This window comes from Solanum stenotomum, chromosome 3 (genome assembly GCF_019186545.1).
Source record: "Solanum stenotomum isolate F172 chromosome 3, ASM1918654v1, whole genome shotgun sequence".
In the NCBI taxonomy this organism is placed as follows: Eukaryota; Viridiplantae; Streptophyta; class Magnoliopsida; order Solanales; family Solanaceae; genus Solanum; species Solanum stenotomum.
The window spans coordinates 38,572,642-38,588,928 of NC_064284.1; the positions used below are offsets into that span (position 1 = coordinate 38,572,642).

General features: G+C 37.1%; 1 protein-coding gene across 1 annotated transcript in view; it reads right to left on the reverse strand.

The window, feature by feature from the left end:
* Positions 1 to 16,287, reverse strand: part of LOC125858376 (serine/threonine-protein kinase Nek6-like) — a 1,100,283-nt gene that overhangs the window by 1,008,705 nt on the left and 75,291 nt on the right. The window lies entirely within an intron of this gene.

Genomic DNA, 16,287 nt, shown 5'->3' on the forward strand with positions numbered 1-16,287 from the left:
TTCATCCGGGTGTGACCAAGATGTACCGAGATTTGAAGAGAATTTATTGGTCGCATGGCATGAAGAAAGACATAGCGAAGTTTGTGGCTAATTGTCAAAATTTCCAATAAGTAAACTATGAACATCAAAGGCCTGTAAGTTTGCTTCAGAGAATACCAATTCCGGAATGGAAGTGGGAAAGGATAGCCATGGATTTTGTGGTTGATCTTCCCAACACTTTGGGGAAATTTGATTCTATTTTGGTAGTGGTTGAAAGATTGACTAAGTCATCCCCTTTTATTCCGGTAAGAATATATTATAATGCTGAACAATTGGCTAAGGTGTATGTGAAAGAGATAGTGAGGTTGCATGGGGTGCCTCTCTCTATCATCTCAGACCGTCGTACGCAGTTTACCTCCAAATTTTGGAGGAAATTACATGAGGAATTGTGTACACAACCCACTTTTAGTACAACTTTCCATCCATAGATGGACGGGGCGTTAGAGAGTACTATTCAAGTGTTAGAAGACATATTGATGGCATGCGTGATTGATTTTGGAGGGCATTTGGATATGTTCTTACCTTTGTGTGAGTTCTCCTATAATAATAGTTATCAATCCTGCATAGATATGGCTCCGTTTGAGGCACTTTATGGTAGGGGATGTAGATCACCCATAGAATGGTTTGAGGCTGGAGATGTGAAACCTTTGGGGGTTGATTTAGTGAAGGATCCTAAAGATAAAGTGAGGAGTATTCAAGCTAAGATTTTAGCAGCCCAGAGTAGGCTGAAGAAATATGCAGACCATAAGGTAAGAGACATGGCATTACAGACTGGTGAGAATGTTCTTCTTAAGGTATCACCCATGACAGGGGTGATGAGATTCGGCAAAAAGGGAAAGCTAAGTCTGCGATACATTGGTCCCTTTGAGGTTCTCGAACGTGTAGGCCAGTGACTTATAGATTGCCTTTACCACCTAATCTATCGGGAGTTCATTCGATATTTCATGTGACAATGTTGAAGAGATATCATAGTGACAAGGATTACGTCATAAAATGGGACTCAATTGCGTTAGACAAGGACCATCAGTATGAGGAGGAACCGAATGCCATTCTTGATCGTGATGCTTGGAAGATGAGAACCAAGGAGATTCAGTCCATGAAAGTTCAATGGAAGCATCGTACAGTTGAGGAACCTACTTGGGAAACCGAAAAGGACATGCGAAACAAGTATCCCAGTTGTTCGTTTATTCAGGTACTACTCCATTTTTTCTTTAGCCTGTTTTTCCTATGTTTGTCACTCGGGGACGAGTGGTGGGTAAATTGGTATCTATTGTAACGATCAGTTCACGTCGTTATAGAAAAGCCAACGGGAACAAATTTTGGGCCGAAAAGCTTTTTCGTAGTAACTTGGAATTTCCCAACTTAGTCCATATTTGTATGAAATTGGAGTCAATAAGGTCTAAGGTAATCTAGTAATAATTGGGTGAACTAATTATGATTTTGATTATATGAGTAGATAGCTAAGACGTTAAGGAACCTGTACAACTTTACGGAACTGAATTCGATCGAGTTGAACTCCCGAAATCAATCATAGCGCAAGAGAGTAGTTTCTCATTGTCATGGGTTGAAGGTGTTTTGTGAAATAGGGGTTTGAAACTCATAATTTAGCTCTCTATTTCCGTGCAAGCCGCTAAGGAAGGATTATTCCGGCAAGGGCGGGGCCCCTGTGGCTGGATGAATGTCGTCATAGCGGGCCAGTCGCAAATTAAGTCGTAAATAAACCTCAAAAATGTTTTATTCTGTACTTTTTGACTTTTAGAGCTAGGAGATGACTCCAGAAGTTCTTTACCGTTTTCCACCATTCTTGAAGCTAAAGGTAAAGTTTTAACTCCCCGAATCCATTTTTCCATCAGTAGTACTTAGTTTATTAGGTGATTATTGATGGGGAAGGGTTTTGGAATTGTTTGGATGGTTAAAAAAGCCCTAATTTGGATATTGAGATCATGGGTTTAATCTAGGGTTGATAGTGTTAACTTTAATCAGGGTAATTAGACATCATTTATTGATTCCCGTGTTATTATGATTGTTTGTAGATCAAGAAGAAGCGAAAACAATATAGAAAGGGAAGAATCAAGGTTCTTAAGGGATTCAAGGTTTGTTTGAGGTAGGTGATGGTTGTGATTTCATTATGTGTGATATATGTTTGTTCTTGCTTCATTATGATGCATGTAGGTATGCGAATGTTGCATTATTGATCACAAAAATCGTAAATGAGGATAGTTTAATGATTGAATGCCATGAATCATTACTTGAATGTATGATTATAAAAAGATGTTTGTGATTGTGATTGTGGCTTGTTGAATGTATCAGGTGTTGCGTTCCGACACACTAACTGGGATCAGTTGCCACGTACATACATAAATATTGGAACGGGTGTCACGATTCGACGCACTAACTTGAAACGGGTACCACATACCGGTACACTAACAGTTTGGGTGTGGGTTCCATGCGAGGACCATTGACTTGACATAATTCTATATCTTGAGAATTGTGAAATTGTACGTTGTTTGTAAATGATGATTCACATTGTACATGTCGGGTGTATGCATGTTATTATTATGTTGTAATGTCTTATGTATGTTGCACTTAGTGGGATGGCCGTGTGATCCTACCAGTACACTGTAGTTGTGTACTGATACTGCACTTGCTCTTTCTTTGTTGAGTACATGGCATCTTCAAGTGGCTATTGACAAACCTCATTTAGAAGATCAGTGATCAATCGAATTCAAGGGTGAACCAGTTCTTTCGGGATGCCATGAGTTCTCTTTCTGTTTATGTCCAAATTTTCGGACTTAGACTAGTTCTTTAGATTTCTTATGTTTAGTATGAGGTTGTACGCCTTCTTATTTAGACTTATGGTTCTTGTTAGAGATTTGGTACATTGACTTTCCGGTCTAGACGTTATTTCTGCATTGATTTTGTTAGACTTTTGTAGTTTATGGGAACTCTATTTCTTTTCCTTAGCATTTAAACCTACTTTTGTATCTTTAAATGCCTTAAATTGATTTAGTTGTGTAGTTTTATGGTTAGTTGGGTTGTATTAGTGGTTCTCCCACCGAAGGGTTAGTGTGAGTGTCAATCATGACTGTTTGGGTCGTGACATAAAAGAAGGAGCATCGTCCATATGTATTAGGACGTTAAAGATGAAAAATTAAAAGAAAAAATAAAACAAAAAGTGATGAACTATATGTTGGAGAAGAAGAAAAACTACCTATTGAGGAAGATGAAATCGATTGATCGGAGAGAGAAAAAAATTTGAGATTCAAATTTGTAATGAAGTAACTACTTAAATCGAGGGAGTGAAAATAGGAAGAGATTGAAGGAGAAAAAATAGGAAGAAAGAATGTGGATTTAGGAATTGAGAATTTATATATCCAGATGAGTGGAGTTTAAGACGAAAAAGAGGAATTTTTATAATAATTTGAAATAGTAGGAAATAATAGAAAATACGGTAATAAAACTGTGTAGATAAATAATTTTTCGTAAAATAATAGAAAGGAACACTAAATGATCTTGTTTTTTTTAATCTTTTTATATAATAATATATTTAATAATACAATGTAATCATAGTTAAATATCAATCAAAATAAACACTTCATTCTTCACTTTTACTTGTCAGTTATTACTAAAATAAATTCTCATTTTTATTTGTCTATCACTCCCCGAGCCTATATCCTGAGCGGGATTGGCACTCGAAAACCATTGTTGGCCCCAAGCGAACCCTTGGCCTGACTTAACTTATAGTGGAAGACTTAAAGCATTAATACAAGGATTCAAATGCACTTTAAAACAACTGTCTCAAATAAACTTAGAACGTTTAAGGATAAGCATTCAAATTAACCAAACTAGAAACTCAAGTCTTTTAGCAAAACATCTGAAATACAAGACTAAAGAACTCATATCTAGTCTATGAAGCCTCTAAATACTAAGAAGGATATTGGGACTAGACCCCCGATCAGCCTAACAACTGACTAACAAAGGAAAAAAAAGGGAATCCTCCGAAAAGTAAGGAGGCTCACCAACTGGCTCTGAGTGCTCAACTGGATCAATGAGGAGCTGGATGTTGATCCTTGTTACCTGTATCTACATCATAAAATAATGCAGGCCAAATGACTTCAGTATATTGAATGTACGAGCATGCGACGGGAAAACTAAATATGACATAACCTTGAAAGGAATCTGAAACTAACACTTACCTTAGCTTTACTCAACTCATGGATACTCAACCCAAATGCAAAGTAAACCAACAATAAAGGTGCATTTTATACAAAACATTTAAAATAGTAGGTGTCAACTCAATGTATTAAAGAAATACAATAGCAACTCATTTTACATATAAAGTAATATAATATTGTGGGAGTTTCTCTAACCGACAACCATCACTGTGAGCTAAAGTGATTATACACCATCTCGCCCACGTTGCCAAAACTGTTCTATACCTTGTCGTGATATAGAACGCCTCAACTAAATTGATCCACTAGTCTATGCTAAAAAGCACTAAGGAATCATCTACAAAGTATGATCTTTTCTACCCACGATGGCTACATGGTTTATGGAGACTTGAGATATTATGAACTCGTCCCCATATCTGTGCTCAATACTACTCCCAAAATATACTCAGCTCATATGTTTAAAAACAAAAATCTTTCTGTGATTTGAGATGATTACTCAAACTAGCTCAAAGGTTCTCTTGGAAATCGGTGTTTCCATTTTTGTTTAAATGTGAACATTTTAAACTCTTGGGAATACTTAGGTCCCATATAATATTTTGAACAAAATGAACTTTACTCTTACTCTTTACTCAGCTCAAAACTCAAGCCTTATAACAAAGTTAAAATGTTTGTAAAAGACTTTTGGAACAGTCTATAAACTTTTTTGACTCAACTCTAAACTTTCCTTGAATTGAATTACGGATTAAGTTTTTATGGATGATTTCATGATTTTTATACGTACCTTAGAGTGTAGAAATCAACTAGGAAAAATAGGTACGTTGCTAGGGAACTCAAACGGAAAGAAGTGGGAAAATGTGAAAGACCTGGCGTCCCTGGAGCTCTGAGTGACGCGGGGTGCCAGAGGGAAAACTTTAGAAGGTGGATTGGGGCACACTGGATGGTGCGGCACCCCAGAGCCTAAACTTTAGAGTTCCCTTTAGGGCGCTCTGAGTGCGCGGCGCCCCAGCCCCCTCTCCAAGTTTTTGACAAACTTTCTTGCTCGTTTTTCAACTCTAAACCCTCTAGATTCAATTGGCTCTTTTCCTAAACACTTAGATTCAACTATATAATCAAAATATGTAAGAATATACTCAAAACAACACCTAATATCATGAATAAAACTCAAGAAACTTCTCAACAACTTCAACAACAAGAACCCACAAGAACTAGAACAAATTTCATCAATAACTCATAATCCTTTCTTTCAAGAACACAATTACGCTTAATTGAATCACGATTGGCGCGTGGGTGAACTTACCCAATGTTGTGTGATCTCATATACCTCGTAGGGATCACCGCTTGAAGAAATCCATGATCTTAACTACAAGAACTTGACGATTCCTGGCTTCTTCTTCTCTTTTCTCCTCTTCTTTTCTCTTCTCTAAAAACCCTAACTCAATTTCAATAGTGTAAAGTGAATTCAATCAGTTTAGAGCCCAACCTAATTACCATAAACGAAATTAATTAATTGGGTATGGAAAAGACCAAAATACCCTTCCAAAATCCGGTTTTGACTTTCCTTATCTAGACAGCCCAACTTCAAATGGACATATCTCACTCATAAGAATTCTGAATTGAGAAAACTTAGTGGCGTTGGAAAGATAGTTCAAAGAGATTTCCTATGGTATCTGGTAGCACACCTAACTCAACCTGAGTTAGGAGTTATGGTCGTTTCAAGTTGACCTAAAACTCAAACTTCAGATAACTTGACCAATTTTCCAGATTTTTTTCATTCTTTACCAAAATGACTCTTTCTAATTCTAGATCTTTCTAATTCTTTGAAATAGTGAGGTGTTACTATATCTCCCCCTTGGAAACATTCGTCCTCGAATGAGATTATTCTTAGTAGGCAGAAGGCGTAACATCAAACATTCATCTAAAACACCCAACAAACAAATCTAATGCATTAAACATGTCAATTTATAGGATACTAAGAAGAGAATTAGTACCTTGATCTTAAATTTATCCGGGCTCAAAGTGATGTCGATATCTCTTTTCCGTATACTCTTCCGATTCCCAAGTAGTTTCCTCAACAAATTGATTCCTCCAAAGAACTTTGACTGATGCTACTTCCTTAGTCCTCAACTTGCAAACATGGCGATCTAAAATCTGAACAGGAATCTCCCCATAAGATAAGCTATCATTGATACCAATATCTTCAGTTGGTATGATAAGTGAATGATCTCCCATACACTTTTTCAGCATTGAGATGTGGAACACTTGATGAACTGTTGCTAATTCTTTTGGTAGCTCTAACTCATAAGCTACATTGCCAATCCTCTTGGATATTCTGTAAGGGACAATATACCGGGGACTAAGCTTCCCCTTCTTACCAAATATCATAACACCCTTCATGGGTGAAACTTTCAAGTAGACCCAATCATCTACTTCAAACTCTAACTCCCTTCTCCTAACATTAATGTAGGATTTTTGATGACTCTACGCTGTTTTGAACCTCTCTTGAATGACTTTCACTTTATCCATAGCTTGATGAACTAAGTCTGGTCCTATCAACCCAGCTTCACCAACTTCAAACCATCCAATAGGAGATCTGCATCTTCTCCCATAAAGAGCTTCATACGGAGCCATCTAGATGCTGGAGTGGTAACTATTGTTGTAAGCGAACTCAATGAGAGGTAGGTGATCGTCCCAATTCCCCTTGAAATCAATTGCGTAGGCCCTCAACATATCTTCTTAAGTCTGAATAGTGCGCTCTGCTTGACCATCTCTCTGAGGATGAAAATTAGTACTTACGTTCACTTCTGAACCCAAGCCTTTTTTAAAAGATTTCTAGAACTGTGCAGTAAATTGTGCACCTCTATCTGATAAAATCGATATCGAAACTTCATGAACTTTGACTATCTCTAGAATGTACAACTTGGCATAATCTTCTACCAAATGGGTAGTTTTTACCGACAAAAATTGTGTTGACTTCGTCATTCTATCAATTACCCAAATAGAATCATGCTGCCTGTGACACCTTGGTAAACCTGTGATTAAGTCCATATTGATCATTTCCCACTTCCATTTCGGAATTTCTATATTCTGAGCCATGCCACCGGGCATTTGATGCTCTACCTTAACTTTTTGGCAATTCGGACACTTAGCAACAAACTCTGCAATGCCCTTTTCATACTACTCCACCAATAAACTTCTCTCAAGTCACAATACATCTTTGTGGAAGCCGGATGGATAGAATATCTGGAGCTATGAGCTTACTCCATGATCCTTTCTTAGAGTTCATCCACCCTTGGTACACACAACCTACCTTGATACCTCAATACACCATCTCTCTATTGTTCAAAAGCCATTACTTTTTCTTATGAACATTTACCTTCAATTTAAGAAAAATAGGGTCTTGGTCTTGTTTCTCCTTAACTTCAGACACTAATGTTGATTCAGCCCCATTCATCACCACTATTCCTCCTTTTGTGAAGTCCATTAGTCGAACTCTTAATCGTGCAAGTCTATGCACATCTTTGGATAACTCTTTCTTATCTTCCTCAACATGGGCAGTACTACCCAAGGCAACCTGCTCAAGGAATCAACAAAAACATTAGCCTTACCTGGGTGATAGAGGATACGCATATCATAATCCTTGAGTAACTCTAACCATCCCCTCTGTCTGAGATTAAGCTCTTTCAGACTAAACACATACTGAAGACTCTTGTGATCAGTGAATACGTCTACATGAACACTATACAAATAATGGTAGCATATTTCTAAAGCAAATACTACGGCAACCAACTCTAGATCATGGGTTGGATAATTCTTTTCGTGAACCTCAAGCTGTCTGGAGGCATAAGCTATAACTTTGCCATTCTGCATTTACACACAACCCAAACCAACTCTACACGAATCACAATATACGACAAAACCTTGAGTACCTTCTGGTAAGGTTAATAATGGGGCAGTAGTCAACCTCTTTTTCGATTTCGGAAATTTTTTCTCACAAGCCTGAGACTATTGAAACTTTACTTTTTCTGAGTCAACTTGGTCAAATGGGATGAAATATTTGAGAACCCCTCTACGAACCTTCTATAATATCCAGCCAACCCCAAGTCATTCTTGAAAGAGCGACTGTTCGGTCGCATGGTCGCTAGAATTAGAAAGAACCATTTCTTGAAAGAATGACTTGCTAGCACTGACTGTTTGGTCACATGGTCGTACATTTGGGTTTAAGGCTCGTTTCCCCGTTTTGGAGCTTTTGAACCTTGAAAAGTTGACTTTAGTCAAAATATTAGGTTAACGACCTCAGGATGGAATTCTGACGGTTCCATCAGCTCTAGAATGGACAAATTAGGCTGGAAAACTGGTCGGAATGAGTCCCAAGGCATTCGGTGCGATTTTGGGATCATTTGGCACTTTAGCCTTTGAAATTTTACCTAAGGTTGACTTTGGTCAGCATTCTTGGAAAACGTGCTCAGATGAAAATTATGTCAACTTGTCTAGTTCTGGAATGTCGAGTTTGGTCTAGAACGACCATTCATTCACTTCCCGAGGCTTCCGGTCTAATCCTGAGGCATTTTATGGAATTTGTATAAAAATGGCAATTGGGTGTGGGACCCACTTTCAATCAAAATGACCTCATTAGGGAATTCCAACTGCGCCATTGAGTCCAGAATGTCGAATTTATTGGGGTAGCATAGTCCATTTGCACGTACGGGATTCCGAACGAATTTCGAGCACCCCGTCGGAGACTTTAAAAAAATAGGTAAAGCTGAAATCTGGTGCAGCCCTTTTAGCGACCAGAATTTGGGCTTTTAACGACTAAAGTTTGACTTTTTAGCGACCCGATTCATCTTTTAAAAGCCCATTTTAGTTTTCAGCCCTCATTTTCACATGCGATATCTTAAGTTATAGAGCTCCAAATTGAGTGATTCAAAGCTCTAAATTGTGTGGTTTTTCCTTGGGAACGCAATGATTTGATCGGAAGCTTCATTTAAGGCGTTTTCTTGGTTTTAGCTGTTGCCCTCCTCTGGACTCTTCTCTTCAATGGAGGTTTTAGGTTTTTCAGCTATAGAGCTCCGATTTAGGTGATTCAAAGTGCTGGGTATTCGTGTGGATTATAGGCTCACTATGGAGTGCTTGGAGAAGTGTGAAATAGATGTTTTGAGGTAATTTCTGCCCCAAAGGGGATTCCTTTTTCTTGATTTTCCCCATAAATGAAATTTTTGTTGCATGATCAAATTTCTTTCGCTTCGATCCTTGAATCATGCCCCATTTTGGGTTAAAAGTTTCATATTGCATTTATACCCTTTTTGCGATGTCAAATTAAAGGTTCCCATCGTGGGTCCCATAATCCTATTATCGTTGTGAATCTTCTTTTGATAGTGTGGCAGCGTTCTGAGGTCGTACGAAAGGAAAAGGCTTCGACAACGTCATTTGGAGCGCGCGAGGTCGGCTTACAGGTAGGCTACGACTTGCCTCTCCTTAAATTGAGCATGATTTAGCATTTGTATGTTGATTTGTGTGATTATTTAGGGGTAATTGGTGGTTAAGCATGCTAAATTCATTGAAACCATGTCTTAGGCTCTAATTTTCGGGTACTCCGGGTTACTGAAACATGTCTAATGTAATTATTGATCATCTGTACCTTGTGGTGCGCCCTTTTTATGGCTTGTGAGTATATTTGAAGGCATGTTTGGCCATAGCCTAGGCTTAGACTAGTGATTGCCATAGACTTTAGTATTTTAGAGCCATTAGGCCTTGAAACCTCTCCTACATCTCTTCGGACGGCTTAGCTCCATGTAGACTGATATAGTAGACTTCAGTTTGATAGTCTGGGCCTTAGCTAGGCAGTAACACTGTTCTTGGAAACTTACATCCATAATTCCTTGTCCCATCACTTCCGATGTATTCAAATTCTTGGTATGGAAGCTACTCAACAATTCTGGTTGGATACGGTTCGGGGCGAAGTGATTTATTGATGTCACTCGGTTTGGGGGTAGTCCCCCTGATGCTCGGTTGACAACTGATCCTATTTCTAACCGACTCGCCTCTACATGTGGTTCAAGTCCAACATTATCTTTAACCTCAGTTCAAGTCCTTTGTCATATTTTATGTGGTTCAATTCCACAATGATCCTTGACCTTGGTTCATGTCCTTGGTCATATTTCATGTAGTTCAAGTGCACGATTATCCTTAACCTTGGTTCAAGTCCTTGGTCATATTTTATGTCCTTCAATTCCACGATTATCCTTAACCTTGGTTCAAATCCTTTGTAACACCTTGCTATTTAAAAGAACTAGAATTAGAAAGAAAATAATTTTTGGAAAGATCAAATTTGGTAAGTTTGGCAAGTTTTGCTAAGTGTAAGTTTTTGGTCAACTTTTAATGACCATAACTCCCGGTACAGGATGAGTTAGATGGCAAATAAGATATCAAATGAAAGGTCTTGAAGTTATATTTCAAATGCCATCAAGCTTGCTAATTTTTGAGCTTGTATGAACGAGATATGCCCATTCGAGGTTGGGGCAATCTAGAAAAAGCAAGTGAACCAGATTTTAAAGGGGTATTTTGGTCTTTTTCATACCCAATCAATTTAATTTGTTTTTAGTAAATTATTTGGGATCTAAAATGAGTTTTTTCAGTTTACGCAATTAAGAATTACGCTAGGGCTTTGAGAAAAGAGAAAAGAGGAGAAAATAGGAGAAAAGTCAAGGTGTTCTTGCTGATTTCTTGCGGAAATGAAGTCGTTTGGCCAAGGGTTGATCCGTAAAGAGGTATGTTACACTTTCATAACATTGGGTTCGTTTGCCCATGTTCCAATGATGTTTATTTCAGTAAAATTCATTCTAGACAGGTGAAAGTTAATGATTTTGAATTGTGTTCTTGATTATTGGCCTTTGTTCTTGAGTTAAGTTGGGATTGTTGAGTTTTTGAGGAAATCGTGTCGATTTTACATTCAGTTATGAATAGATTCTTGTGTACATATATTGGGTATCTGAATCTAAAGAGAAAATGTGTAAAAAGAATTGAATTTAGGTGAATTGGGGTTAGAAAATGAAGAAGGAAAAAGTCAGGAGAAACAACAACCCAGTCCGTCGTCTTGTTCCTTGGTTCCACTCTTGTCAGACTTCCCTGATGTTCCACCTACGATACACCACCTATGGTCCATGGACTGAGCTATGGTCCGTCTTGGCACTCCGTGGTTTGAGTTTCTAAAACTCATCTCCCAGGCCAAGACCTACGACTGCCCATCCACGGTCCGTCGATCGACCTACGGTCCGTGGATGGCATCGTTGGTGGCTACTTCAGCAAACTTCAGCTCGCATCTTGATCAACCGCATGTAAGCCTATTTCCTACAAACATTATACAAAAAACATCAGTTCTAATAAAAAAATGGCCTAAAACACACACAAAATCTAAGTGAAACGTATCAAAAATATTGTAAATTCACTGTATATCAACACCCTCAACTTAAACTTGTTGTTTGTCCTCAAGCGACACACTAACACTCTAAATGACACTTATGTAGATGCAGGCATACAAACTCAAGCAATCACATGGCCTTTTCAATTCATTCCATTTCCCTAGTGCAAATCTTTTCATTTAGACTCAATAAGCTAACTCATACAAATCAAAACATAACACAGATCGACCAACAGACATCACAACATACGCCTTTCACAATCATCAAGGTATCAATTTTTAAACAATGTAACTAGTGCCCTAACTTCAAAAGAAATCCTTTCTCACACACAATAGATATGACTTCGATTTTTAGGATTCATTCAACACTCATGCTTCTAGTCTAGTAAGTGCTCAATACCATAGGCTTGCCCTTATTTTCAGTGTTTAGACTCTCCAAACTAGTTGTTAGGATCACTTTATGAGTTTCTTATCTTGTAATGTAGGCTCAGGGTCAGGTACGGTACATTTGGGTACTTTTTAGTGACTTTCTGCCCTCCTTGTCATTATATTGGTTTTTTACCTCTCTTCTAAACCAATTCTTGATATCTTTGTATTTTTTGCTCTTTCCCTTGAATTTTTTTCATACAGATGTACCTTTTGAATTTATAGATCTTATTTGTCACTTTATTTTTCTTTATTTCTTTCAACACTTTTGTTATTCATCATTTTGCTTCTTTTCCACAAAGTCACATCTTTTTCTATCTTTTCTTTTTCTCTATTCAACACAAAAGTTTTTTCATACCATTTTTTTTTGGTTTTCTTTTTCATAGCCACCCTCAACTTATGTATTTTTCATGAGTTGAGGTATCTGATGCCGGTCTAGGGAAAAGATCAAGGTAACTATTTGAATTAGCCACCCTCAACTTAGGATTTTGGCCTAAGTCAAGGTGCACGTGCCCAAGGAGGGACCGGAGCCAAGACAATTATTTTAGAGAAGGTGAGCTAGGTGTATTGAAAGAAGTGGTCTACATTATGCTCAAATATTTGGATCAAAGGGAACATTTATTTCTTTTGGTTGCATCATTTATGGTTGAGTTGACTTATTTGAACAAGGGCCTATGATCATTTTCCAACTTCTAGGGTAGATTATCTTTGCGGGACCAACTGGGCAAGTTGTAGATTGGCACACACTGTATGTACATTCTAGCTTTTCTCACACACTTGGCACATTATTTCATTATCAGATTATTTGGTTACCGAGTTAAAGTTTTAGCTTAAGTCATGAGGTAAAATCGGTTCCTTATCATGTGATATTGAGATCCAGCACATTCAACTCATCAATCCTAAATATCTAGCACATTTTAAACATTTTGGACGAGAATCATTTTTTCGTTCTTTCTATGCCATCATACTTTCATTCTTCCACTTACTTCTACACATACCTTCCTAAATATGTTGGTTCAATAGAAACTAAAATAGTCTCTTGGGGAAAAAGAACACATGCAAGAAAACCCCAAGAGAGGATTATGAGTTGGGTTACTCAGACTTCACCCTATCAATCACAATCCATTTACCCCACCCTCAACAAAATAAGGTGCAATTGCCCTCAATTCACAAAAATCATAGAATTAATCAATATGGACAAATCAACCCATCACCATGTCTCATTACCCCCAAACACATATTACAAGGAAATACATGAATTCCATCAATCAATCGAGAATTCACTCTAGAACTTGACCCTTTCCCTTTCATTGAACATCCAACTCAAAACAATCTATTCACAATAAGATTTCGAAACTAACAACACCCATATTACTATAAGTCTAGCATAGACATGAAAACTCACCCACATTCATATTCAAGTTCTTAAATATCGATGCCAATTAACATGTCAATTCTCATATTTTCCAAATTTCAAGTCTAGGGTTAAGTCTTAATCTCTCCAAATAACATAACTCTACTGGTATCATATAATACAATATCCTTAATCTTTAATTTCCTATCTTAATATATCAAAATATGAATCATAATATGATAACCATAAGAAACTTTTCAACCCGATTTGGATTAAGAGTCACTTCGTCAGTAACTGAAACACTATAAAATAAACCTGCCAAAATCCACCATTAAAAGCTCTCTTATAAATAATGCTTAACTCATTCGTCCGTAGTAAAAAGCTAGTTGGTTTCTCAAATATGAATGCAACATTAAATCTCATTATACTAGCATGTGATACAAATGATAACCCCTTAAGTAGTTAGTATTCGACGTATCCATTTCCATAGACGACAAGTATCATATCGTGAAAGTTCATTAGATCCACCACTAAAGCATATCATACCTACCGAGAAGATTGTACCCAAATAAGTCACACATTTCTACGCATCAAAAAGCTATAAAATATTACCAAATTCGTTCTATATCTAGCCCAACCTATACGTATTCTTTCGTAGGTCAAGTCGATAGTAGAAGTACACACTCCATAACTATTATCAAGTCATAATCGGTGATAATTTAGAATTCATATCATCATCCTCTTTGATATACAGTCAATTTATAAAGTCATAGTAGAGGTTCTGACCTCAATTGGTGCAACATCATTTTCATCATTTGCTAAGCAACCCATACATGTTATCACAACTTTACTAACTGTATTTTCCAAAGCTGCAGTGTTCATTTTCTAGCCATCATTTTAATCATTCAACTTTCAATTGTCAAACCACTCAAGATATTGCCTATACCACACAAGTATTATTCCCACTACTGGATTACTAACCTAAAAAGGATACACATTCATTAAGTCCCTTAAGCCATTGTTCAACCTTATCATTTATATATCCTCAAAGTGCATCATCAAATCATAACCTCACAAAATTTATTCGGATCATTGAACATTCCAAATCTGACAACCTATCATTCCCATAAGTCTATCACTTCCATGTTTGTAACAATCTAACACCTAAACACATATACAACACATCAAATACTCACGTGAGGAACTACGCATGAGTCATCACTATAAGTGAGAGTAAATGGAATGAAGCGATAAAAATCAAAATCGGACCAAGGACGCACAATAGAGATCCAAGAAGTGAATATTTTTTCTAAAAAGTTAGTATAGCCTCTCGAAGATAAGTACAGATGTCTTTGTACCGATCCTCGAGACTCTACTTAGACTTGGCTTGTATATATGTGAGACATATGAACCTGGGGCTGTGATTCCATTTTGTCACGACCCAAAAATGAATGTGATGACACTCGTCTTATCTCACCAAGACAAGTCAGCCTAAAACCTAAATATCATAAAAAATTATGGAAGTTTATAATCAACTTAAAATTACCCCCAAAACCTAGTTGTCACGTGTACAAGTCTCTAAAGTATTACAATTGATTCAAAAGAAAAATATAAGTCTCAAATGACATTGTTTCTAGAATAGACATGCATCACTATACTTGAAATTCCATTTCATTGCGTTGCGCATCTTTATCATTACTGAACTTGATCTTGTGTTTTGCTGATCTTATGAGTGCCTTTCTATGGAACTTGTGATTGATGAATATTGAGCTTATTCTTGAGAATATGAAATTTTTAGAGTGTTGTTGTTGAGCTGTGTGTTTTTTTAAACTGTAAATTGTTAGGTTGGGCTGGTTTTATGCAGGTTGTAGCTATGGAGGGTTGGATGGGGTGTAAGGAGTCTCCGTATTCTATTCCCTTAGCTTGTGTTTAGAAGCTTACATGTTGAGTACCGTGTGGTTTGGTGCTCACCCCTTGCTCCTACTTTTTTGAAGGTTATGAGTTCAGATCTTCGTGATACTTTCTCTTTTCTTCTTGTCCGAGGCTTCTTGTGGAGATTTATGAGGTAGTTATTTGTCATCTCAACGCACTTTCTTTCTTCTAATTTATGATCTTGTTCTATTCTAGAAACAATGTAATATGAGACTTGTATTTTATTTTGATTCAGTTGTAATATTTTAGAGGCTTGTACATGTGACAACCGGGTTTTGGCGATATTTTTAAGTTGATTATAAATTTCCGCATTGTATCGTAATTGTTGAGTTTTAGGCTGACTTGTCTTGGTTGAATAAGACGAGTGTCATCATGTCCATTTTGGGTCATGACAGTATCTCTCTTGTGTTTTGTCAACGTAGAGTTCTTATCCTAAGATTGGGTGTCACATAAACCCTCTCATATAAAATATATGTTGATAATTCTACATTGACTTTTCTAACAAAACAATGGTCCAACCCGTGTTTTGGGTCTAGAGCAGCAAAACTTTAAAATGCATCACTAAAGTATAAGGTATGCTTACTTACATGTGTTTTCCGATGTGGACTTCTTATCCTAAGGAGGGGTGTCACAAAAAACCTCTCTTATGGAATCAACGTCCTCGTTGAGGTTTGTCCCACCATATATGATTTGTCGCACAACAGAAGATTTGCCAAGACCTAGCAAAGATGTTGTCCCAACTTAACGGGATTAATTTTGGCTTAACTTAGTTGAACAATAGCTCTCATTGACACAACTGACACAAAAGTGACTCTAATATACCATATGTAACCGCCTAACTCACTATTGATATTATCCTCTTTGGGCATAGACTCGCACAACATTAAAATGCATCATTATTAAAGTATAAGGGTTGATTACTTATATACTTATCATATCTCATGTGTTTT